This window comes from Piliocolobus tephrosceles, chromosome 2, assembly GCF_002776525.5.
Source record: "Piliocolobus tephrosceles isolate RC106 chromosome 2, ASM277652v3, whole genome shotgun sequence".
Lineage (NCBI taxonomy): Eukaryota > Metazoa > Chordata > Mammalia > Primates > Cercopithecidae > Piliocolobus > Piliocolobus tephrosceles.
The window spans coordinates 116,281,082-116,291,846 of record NC_045435.1 but is presented as its reverse complement, the minus strand read 5'-3'; the positions used below and the strand labels follow the sequence as shown (position 1 = coordinate 116,291,846).

Genomic DNA, 10,765 nt, shown 5'->3' with positions numbered 1-10,765 from the left:
AAGTCATGTCTAGTTTTAAATCTTTGGAATAAAACGGATTTTTAAAAAATACCCTCCAACTAACATACATTTAATTGCCTCTGGCAAATGGACAGATTGTGTGTGTGTGTGTGTGTGTGTGTGTGTGTGTGTGTGTGTGTGTTAAGGGTGCTTTTTCTTTTCTTGTTGTTTTGTATTATTTTTTGTTTGTTTGTTTTTGGTCTAAATAGAAAAAACGGAAAAGGAGAAAGGAAATTCTTGAGACCAGACCTTGCAATGCCCCAAGTATCCAATTGGCAGCTACAGCATTTGTGAGGAGGTTTCTTTGCCCTCAGATGAGTAGTTTCAACATTTCAGTGAAAACAAAGGCTGCAGAAAGCTGAAAACCCAGATCTTGAAGGTTACTGTCATATATGTGTTTGTGTTTCTTTTATTAGTTTTGCATCCCAAATATGTATGGGGTGGCATTTTAACAGTCAATGAGTCAAATAGTCAAAGGAGGACAGGAGGGGAGCCAGCTGGTAGGAGGGAGCAGCAACTGTGTGTGGACCAAGCACCATTTTTATTTTATAAACGTATCTTGAAGGGATGGTCCCAGAATATACAAAATATACACTCTGTCCTAATAACCACCCTGCTTGCTTGCATAGGCCACTTGATGGTCTTAAAGGCAATCTTTGGAGTTGAGGCCAGTACCTGCTAGCTAGAAATGCAGGTAGATAGTGACCAGTATTGGATATGTGTGCGTGTGTGTGGTGTGAAAAGTAAGGACTGTAGACTCCTTTGGAGTCAGCTTGCAGAGTAAATGTGGGGCCTCTGTTAATCCTGGGAATTCTAGGTCACAAGTCATGGTGGGCCTAGCCAAAAAAGAAAAAGAAAAAAAAGAAGCAAACGTGTCTCTCCTTTTAGAAAACCCATGAGAGAAACACCTCAACCTTTTTCTTAAATGTCAACCCTTCACTCCCACAGTGGCATTTTAAATTGTTTATTGTAACAAATGGGGGAATAGGAGCTCAGTGGACATGAGAGAGAAGATAGGATGATGTTTTGTGAAGTCACTAGACTTGGGAGGCATCCTCAGGTCTCCCCAGTCCTAGAAAGAGTGATACTTTTGGCTTTTTGTCACATCATAAGCCAGAGTTAAATATGCAGTTGCCCTCTGAGACTGGTGACATCTATGCTTTAACTGGTTATGGGGTAGCAATGACACCCAGCACAACGGTTGATCATTATGAGCTGAGGTCATTATGCGTCAAGGAGGATGAGAGAACTGTGATGTCCCATCTGATTGGCTGTTGTGAGAGCTGAACATCCAGGTATTGAGAGAGTCCTGAAGAGGTTTAGTCCATGGAGAAAAGATAAAACACTTAAGCTTCCAAATAAGCTTTTCAAGTTTTCATTAGCAAGAAACGGAGAGAATAAAAAGAAAAAATCTAGCACCGGCAACAAGGTGAGGCTCAAGGGATATACTGTGATTTATCGTCAAGGACTTTATTCTCTTGGCCACTTTGCAGTCATGCTAGAAGTTTCCAGAATCCCTGGTGCATATGGTGTGCAAGAGTCAAAAAGTAAGAAAAGAAAACTCCTCCCTTGAGAGTGAAGTCTACAGAAATGCAGGCCAGAAAGGTGTAAGATGTTATTCCAGAGTCTGCCGCTGCTAAGGCCTTTGGGATCAACGTGAAAGATCTCAATAGTACTAAGAAGAACCAAAACCAGTCAACAGTTCTGTGAGGAAGTCTGACGCACGGAATAGTAGGACTTTTCACACACAAAGGACAAATAAAGCAAGAGTTAATTTTGGCTTCCAAATTGCAATTTGGTTTTCTAGGTCATTTTCCCCCAACTATTTAAAAAGAAACATTAGTGCTACACATACACAACTTTAAGATGCTGAATTCTCCTATCAGGTTGCACTGAGAAGCAAGTGAAATAAACCCCTCAGAGTGCCATCCACCTGCAGAGATGTCACATCCATTTTCTTTGATTTCATTGGCAACAGCGGGAAATAATTCGAATAGTGCTAAAGTAAGCAGCCAGTCTGCCTTGCTGAATTCACCTGGTTGCCTTCTTCATCTTCTTCCATCTAGCTAGGGCAAGGCGTAAAGAAGAGACGTATATATTTTAAATACAGTTGAGTGCATGACAATGTGTATGTGTGTGGGTCTGTATGTGACTGTGTGTATGTGTGTACAGAGGTTTATAAGTAAGAACTTTCTTCTGTGAGGCAGTGGGTCCCTGCCTGAAGTCCAGCCCCGTGCCTCATGGTATTTCCTTTAGACACTGGCTGATGCCACTGCAACTCTGGCCTTTCGGTTTTTTAGATATGTCTCTTCATATGGAGGGCAAGATGGTCAGACCTTGAAAAATACCCGTCGCAGCGGTAGTATTTGAAGAGCTTTGCACCTGTGTGTTTCCTGGAGTGCCTGGTGAGCTCATTGCTTCGTGCTAAACGCTACACGCATCCTTCCCATGAGCACCTGTAAGGCTTCTCACCTGTGTGAATCCTATGGTAGGCCTTTAAGTGGGAACTTTTTGTATAAACTTCCTGGCACCCGTTAAACTGACAGCAGTGAACCCTCTTCTTGTTTTAGGGACATGCTTCAGCCCCTGGCCTTCCTTGGTCACTGTCGCTCTGTCCACTCTTAACGGCCCCAGCAGCCGTCACAGCTGCTGAAGCTGTTGTGATCCCTCCCACCTTTATGGAGATGAGAGCACCCTTCTTGGCCACTAGTTTCAGCGTCACTGTGCCATCCACGGCAGAGAGAGTTTGTGAGGTTTTGACCAGATGGCGGCTGAGCTCAGGGGACGATGGGGACATTAATGAGGTCACTGTGTTGAGCTGGACCCGGTTGACAGCTGTGTAGCTGTCTAGAGAAGAGTTGGTGGGTGGAGGCTGAGGCAGGTCTCAGATAGCAACTTGTCCCCAGAAAGCAAGATGTCCACTGCCAAGCTTTTCTCACAGATGGCCGCTTCCACGGGGAGCAGTAGGAGGTCTAAGCGACGGAAGCTTTCCTCAATGCACCAGGGAGGAGAAGCGTGGAGGAAACAGACCAAGTCCTCACCGAAGGTCTCCGAGATCCTCCTGGGCTCTGTCTGTAGGTAGCGTTCCAATTCAAGGCATATCTCTTCTGGAATATTCCCATTCCTTCTTCTCTCAGTCTCTGTTCTCCTTATGGGACCCTTTCTCTTATCCTGTGTTTCCCCTCAGGAGTCTTCACTCTCACAAGTAAATATCTTCCAGGATATCCTGGAAGTAAGGCTTCTGGACTTCCTTTCTTCCATTTACTTATTCATGCTGCCAGGTCTCTAGGGATGGCAAAGCCGAGAAGTAGCCGGTATCATGGACAAGTTGTAGCTCCTGGAATATACTATAACTAGCCAACACGTCCATGCTGCTGCTGCAGGGCAAAATGGGAGGCGAAACCCTCCCCTCAACACAGTTGAGGTTGTTTATCAGTCTGTCTGGCTCACCCCCCAAGAAGACAGGCATCCAGTGGCCCCTTTGTTTCAGTCAGACGAAGCTGCCATCTATTTCTGCAGCTCTGTTCGCTCCTAATGCAATCTTTGCTTTTTATTTTGGGAAGTTGCATTTTTTTCTCTCGCGATCGCTTCTCTCCCCTACTTCCCTTCCCTCCCTAACCCCACCCTATCCTTGTTAGTTTGTAGTCTCGCCCTCCTGTTTCTCCCATATTATTCTTTTAATATTTGTAGAATCTGTAGTGATGTCACCTGTTTCATTTCTGATGTTGGTAATTTCTGTCTTTTTTTCTGATCTATCTGCTACAGGCTTTATTGATTTCAAAGAACTGTTTTGGTTTTCTCTACTTTTCTGTTTTTTATTTCTTTAATTTCCACTTTGACTTTTATTATATCATTTTTCCTGCCTACTTTGGTTTTATTTGCTCTTTTGCTGCTAGTTTCTTAAGGTAGAAGCTGAAATTAATTGATTTGAAAGCTTCTTTTATTTTTTCATATCTGAGTGCTTTCAATTTCCTGTTAAGTATTGGTTTAATGACATTTGATATGTTGTGTTTTCATCTTGTTTAGTTCAAAATACTTTCAAATTTCCATTTTTATTTACTTTTTTGATTCATGAGTTATTTAGTAGTAGTTTAATTAGCTTTCAATGATTTGGGAATTTTCTAAGGATATTTTTATTACTGATTTTTAAAAATTCCATTGTGGTCCAAGAACGTATTTTGTATAATTTGAATCCTTTTTGATTTATTAAGATCTATCTCATGGCTCAGAATATGATCTGTCTTGGCAAATGTTTCACAGGATTTTGAGAAAAATATATATTCTGATATTATTGGGCATGGTGTTCTATAAATGTCAATCAACTCAAGTTGATTGATAGTGTTTTCCTTAGTCTACTCTATCCTTATTGAGTTTTGTACTTGTTCTGTTAGTTATTGAGAATATATTGAAATCTCCAACCATAATTATGGATTTATCTATTTCTCTTTTTATTACTATCAGTTTTGGCTTCATGTATTTTGAAAGTCACTCGTTATTAGGTGCTTAAATATTTCTGATTGTTACGTATTTCTGATTAATTTACCTTCTTGTCCTTATGAAATGTCCTTTTTAATCTTTTTTGCTCTAAACTATATTTTTTTCTGACATTAATACAGCCACTGCCACTTTCTTCTTACTGGTGGTAGCACGATGTGTTTGTGTGTGTGTGTGAGTGTGTGAGATATAGTTCAGATGTGTGTCCCTGTCCAAATCTCATGTTGAAATATAATCCTGAATGTTGGAGGTGGGCCAGGTGGGAAGTGATTGGATCATGGAGGTGGATTTCTCTTGAATGGTTTAGTGTCATCCATTGGTGCTATCCTTGTGATAATGAGTGAGTTCTCCCAAGATCTGATCATTTAAAAATGTGTGGCACCTTCCCATCCTCTCTCTTGTTCCTGAAGTGCCTGTTCCTACTTTACCTTCTGTCATGGGTAAAAGCTCCCTGAGGAGCAGAAGCAGATGCCTCCATGCTTCCTGTACAGCGTGCAGAACCATGAACCAATGAAACCTCTCTTCTTGTAAGTTACCCAGTCTCAGGTATTTCTTTTTTGTTTTATTCAACTTTTATTTTAAGTTCAGGGGTACATGTGCAGGATGTGCAGATTTGTTACATAGGTAAACGTGTGCCATGATGGTTTGCTGTACAAATCATCCCATCACCTAGGTATTAAGCCCAGCATCCATTAGCTATGCTTCCTGATGCTCTCTCTCCCCCCACCACCCTCCTCCAACAGGCCCCAGTGTGTGTTGTTCCCCTCCATGTGTCCATGTGTTCTCATCATTCAGCCCCCACTTATAAGTGAAAACATGTGGTGTTTGGTTTTTTGTTCCTGCATTAGTTTGCTGAAGATAACGGCTTCCAACTCTATTCATGTCTCTGCAAAGGACATTATGTCGTTCCTTTTTATGACTTCGTGGTATTACATGGTGTATATGTACCACATTTTCTTTATCCAGTCTTGTTGATGGATATTTACATTGATTCCATGTCTTTGCTATTGTGAATAGTGCTGCAATGAACATACATGAGTGTGTGTTTCTATAATAGAATGATTTATGTTTCTTTGCATATATGCCCAGTAATGGGATTGCTGGGTCAAATGGTATTTCTGCCTGTAGGTCTTTGAGGAATGGCCACACTGTCTTCACAATGGTTAAACTAATTTACATTTCTGCCAACAGTGTAAAAGCATTTCTTTTTCTTGGCCACCTGACCAGCATCTGTTGTTTTATGTCTTTTTAATAATAGCCATTCTGACTGGTGTGAGATGGTATCTCATTGTGGTATTGATTTACATTTTTCTCATGATCAGTGATGTTGAGTTTTTCATGTTTGTTGGTGGCATGTATGTCTTCCTTTGAGAGGTGTCTGTTCATGTCTTTGCCCACTTTTTAATCCTTTTTTCTCTTGTAAATTTGTTTAAGTTCCTTGTAGATTCTGGATATTAGACCTTTGCCAGATGAATAGATTGCAAAAGTTTTCTCGCATTCTGTAGGTTGTCTGTTCACTCAGATAGTTTCTTTTGCTGTGGAGAAGCTCTTCAGTTTCATTAGATACCACTTGTCAATTTTTGCTTTTGTTGAATTGCTTTGGGCTCAGGTATTTATTTAGAGCAATGTGAGAATAGACTAATACAGTGTGTATATGTATTTACATTCTTTTACTTTTTACCTTCTTGTGTCTTTTTGTTTAAAATGTATTTCTTATAGGCAGCATATAGTTGAACTTTGCTTTTTTATTGTGGTGAAATATATGTAACATAAACATATACCATTTTAAAGCATACAGTTCTGTATCATTAAGTACATTCACATTGTTGTGCAATCATCACCACCATCCATCTCTAGAACTTTTTTCTTCCCCGATAGAAATTCTGTAATGATTAAACATTAATTTCCCATTCACCACTCCCTAAAGCCCCTGGTAACTATCATTCTGTTCTGCTTTTCTGTCTCTATGAATTTGCCAAAATTTAAGTTATTCTAGAACCTCATGTAAATGGAATCATATATTTTTACATTTGCATCTGGCTTATTTTACTTAGCACAGTACCCTTAAGATTCATTCATATTGTAGTATGTGTCAAAATTTCCTTTCTTTTTAAAGCTGAACAATATTTCTTTATATGTATGTACCACCATTCTGTTTATCTGTCTGCACATTAATGGACACTTTAATTGCTTCCACCTTTTAGCTATTGTTAATAATGCTGGTGTGAACATGGATATACAAATATCTGTTCAAGGCCCTTCTTTCACTTCTTTTGGGTATATGCACAGAAGTGAAATTGCTGGATCGTATCATAATTCTATGCTTAATTTTTTTAGGAATTGACATAGTATTTTCCACAGTGACTGCACCATTTTACATTTCTACCAGCAATGCAGAAGAGTTCCAGTTTCTCCATGTCTTTGCCAATATTTGTTATTTTTCTGTTTTTTTCTTTTTTAAATAATAGCCATCCTAATGGATGTGAAGTGATATCTCATTGTAGTTTTGATTACCATTTCCCTAAAGGGCTGATTTGAATGTGTTCCCTAAAATTTATGTGTTGCAAACCTAATTGCCACTGTAACCGTATAAAGAGGTGGAGCCTTTAAGAGGTGATGAGGTCATGATGGTTCTGCTCTTATGAATGGATTAATGCCGTTATCTGGGGGTGGGATGCTTATCTTTTTTTTGTTCTGGACTTTTTTGGATTAATCAAGTATTTAAAAATTATCCCATTAATCTCCTTTGTTTGCTTATTAGCCATAATTCCTTGTTTATTAATTTAGGGATTATTTAAGAATTTATACTATACATCTTTTACTTTTCAAAGTAAAAGTATGTTATATGTATATATAATATATAAATACATGAGTCTTATACTAGGATACTTCCCTTCCTGATCTGCTATTTTTTTCAAAGATTCTACTTGAATGTATGTTATGAACAATACAGTAATTGTTATGATTTTCATTTAAACAGTAAATTACCTTTAAAGAGATTTAAATAACAGTTAAAAAAAGAGTTGGCCTTATTTACCCATGTAGTTACTATTTCTGTGTTCTTCCTTTCTTTATATACATCCAGATTTCCATCTGGTATGATGGTCTCTCTGACTAAAGGACATTCTTTAATACAGAACATTTCTTATGGTGCAGATCTGCTGTGACAGAGTCTTTTAGTTGTGTACTTTTGAAAAAAATACTTATCTTCTTCATCCGGGCGCGGTGGCTCAAGCCTGTAATCCTGGCACTTTGGGAGGCTGAGACGGGTGGATCACGAGGTCAAGAGATTGAGACCATCCTGGCTAACATGGTGAAACCCCGTCTCTACTAACAAATACAAAAAACTAGCTGGGCGCAGTGGCGGGCGCCTGTAGTCCCAGCTACTGGAGAGGCTGAGGCAGGAGAATGGCGTAAACCCGGGAGGCGGAGCTTGCAGTGCGCTGAGATCTGGCCACTGCACTCCAGCCTGGGTGACAGAGCAAGACTCCGTCTCAAAAAAAAAAAAAAAAAGAAAAAAGAAAAAAAAAAAAACTTATCTTCATTTTTGAAAGATATTTTTGTGAGGTGGTATGTATTGAATTGTGTCCCTACAAAAGATGTGTGGATGTCCTAAGCCCTAGCACCTGTGACTGTAGCCTTATTCAGAAATAGGGTCTTTACAGATTTAATCAAATTAAGATGAAGTCATATTGATTAGACGTGCTTTAAATCCAATAACTGGTGGCCTTATAAGGAGAGAGAGATTTGGAGACACAAACACACTCTCTATCTGTCTCTCTGTCTGTCTCTCTCTCTCTCACACACACACACTCATGCACACACACACAAAGTAAGGAGGCACAGGATGGCTTTGTGAAGATAATAGCAGAGATTGGAGTTATGTGTAATCTGTCTGCATCTACTAGAAATCTGGGAAGATAAGATTCTTCCTTAGAGCTTCAGAAGGAGCATGACTCCGTCATCACTTCTATTTCGGACTTGATTTTGAAATTTGGCCTGCAGAACTGTGAGAAAATACATTTCTGCTGTTTTATACCACCCAGTTTGTGTTACTGTGCTGTGGCAGCCCTAGGAAACTGATACACCAGGTGTAGAATTCTGGTTGAGAGTTCTTATATTTCAGTCCTTTATGATGATGCTTTACCGATTCACCTTGTTTCTAACTAAAAATCTGATGTCATTCTTATCTTTTTTTCTCTGTATGAATCATGTTTTTTTCCCTTTGCTTTTAGGATTTTTTTCTTTATTACCATAATTGTGCAATTTGATTATAATATACCCTGGTATAGTTTTCTTCATGTTCCCTATGCCTAGGGTTCATTAAATTTTCTGAATTTGTGGGTTTATGGTTTTATTACATTTGAAAAGTTTTTTGCCTTTATTTCCTCAGTCATTTTTTTCTGTAGCCTCCCTGATTTGTGAACTCCAAATGCCCATACGTGAAGCTGCTTGAAGTTGTACTACTCACTAATGTTTTTTTCTTTTTAAAATATGTTCTCTTTTCTCCATGTATTTTATTTTGGATAGTGTCTATTGCTGTTCCTTCAAATTCACTAAATTTCTTCAATGTCGAATCTGTCAATTCCATCCACTGTATATTTTATCTTAGTTACAGTGTTTGGTTTGAATCTCTTTTATATTTCTAGGTCTCAACCTTGTGAACATATGTAAAAGCTGTTTTAAGGTCTTTCTCTGCTAATTATAACATCTTGGTCAGTTCTGAGTTTATTTCTATTCATTGATTAGTCTTCTCTTTATGTATTGTGTTTTCCTTCTCCTTTCCATGACTGGTGATCTTTGATGAGATGTCAGACATTGTTAATTTTAACTTGTTGAGTGCTGGATATTTTTATGTTCCTATAAATTTTCTTGAGCGTTGTTCTCAGATGCAATCAAGTTACTTGGAAACAATTTGATTTTTTTAGGTCTTGCTCTTATGGTTTTTCAGGTGGGTCCAGAGCAGCACTCAGTCTAGAGCTACGTATTTTCCACTACTGAGATGATGCCTTCCTGAGTACTCTACGCAATGCCCCTGATTTATGAGATTCTTACAGCTGGCTGGTGGGAACAGTCACTGTTCCCAGGCCTGTGTGAGTTCTACACATTGTGTCCTTTATCCTTTCAGATGGTTCTTTCCCTGGCTTTAAGTAGTTTACTTAAACACATATACATACTCTTTTTTTTTTTTTTTTTTTTAATTTTTACCTTAAGTTCTGGGATACAGATGCAGAATGTGCAGGTTTGTTACATAGGTAGACATGTGGCCACGGTGATTTGCTGTACACCTTCAATTCCCTTTGGATATTTGGAGAGCTTTCTCAAGGACAGGTGTAAACAAGCCCAGAATGCAAAGATTGGAATACATACCTAACTCTTCAACGCCCAGACACCAGCAAACGTCCACAAGCATCAGAAACATCCAGGAAACATGACCACACCAAATGAACTAAATAAGGCACGAAGGGCAAATCCCAGAGAGACAGAGATATGTAACCTCTCAGACAGAGATTTCAAAATAGCTGTTTTAAAAGACCTCAATGAAATTCAAGATAACACAGAGAAGAGATTTAGAATCCCATCAGATAAATGTAACAAAGAGATTGAAATAATTGTTAAAAATCAAGTAAAAATCCCAAAGCTAAAAAATACAATTGACAAATGAAAGAAAGTATCATTCTCTCAACAGCAAAGTGGATTAAGTGGAAGAAATAATTAGTGAACACGAAGGCAGGCTGCTTAAAAATACACATGCAGAGGAGACAAAAAAGAATAAACCAGCATGAAACATGCCTATTTGGCCAGGCACGATGGCTCATGCCTGCAATCCCAGGACTTTGGGAGGCTGAGGTGTGTGAATCACGAAGTCAGGAGTTCAAGACCAGCTTGGACAAGATGGTGAAACCCCGTCTCTACTAAAAATACAAAAATTTGCTGGGTGTGGTGGCAGGTGCTTGTAATCCCAGCTACTTGGGAGGCTGAGGCAGGAAAATTGCTTGAACCTGGGGGTGGAGGTTGTAGTGAGCCAAAATTGCTCCATTGCACTACAGCCTAGGCAACAGAGTGAGACTCCATCTCAAAAAAAAAAAGAAAACCCAAATAATATTACCTCAAGACATTTAATAATCAGACTCCCAGAGGTCAATGCTTTCCTTCAACAGATATTATTTATTGAGCACTTTCAGTATGCCAGGCACTGTTCTGGGTACTGAGGATAGAGCAGTGGGCAGTGAACAAAGCAAACAAAATCCTTCTTCTCATGGAGCTGATA

General features: G+C 39.1%; 1 pseudogene; it reads right to left on the bottom strand.

Moving 5' to 3' along the window:
* Positions 1-2,296: 2,296 nt before the first annotated feature.
* On the bottom strand, positions 2,297-3,370 carry LOC111543469 (annotated as a pseudogene).
* Between the last annotated feature and the right edge of the window lie 7,395 nt (positions 3,371-10,765).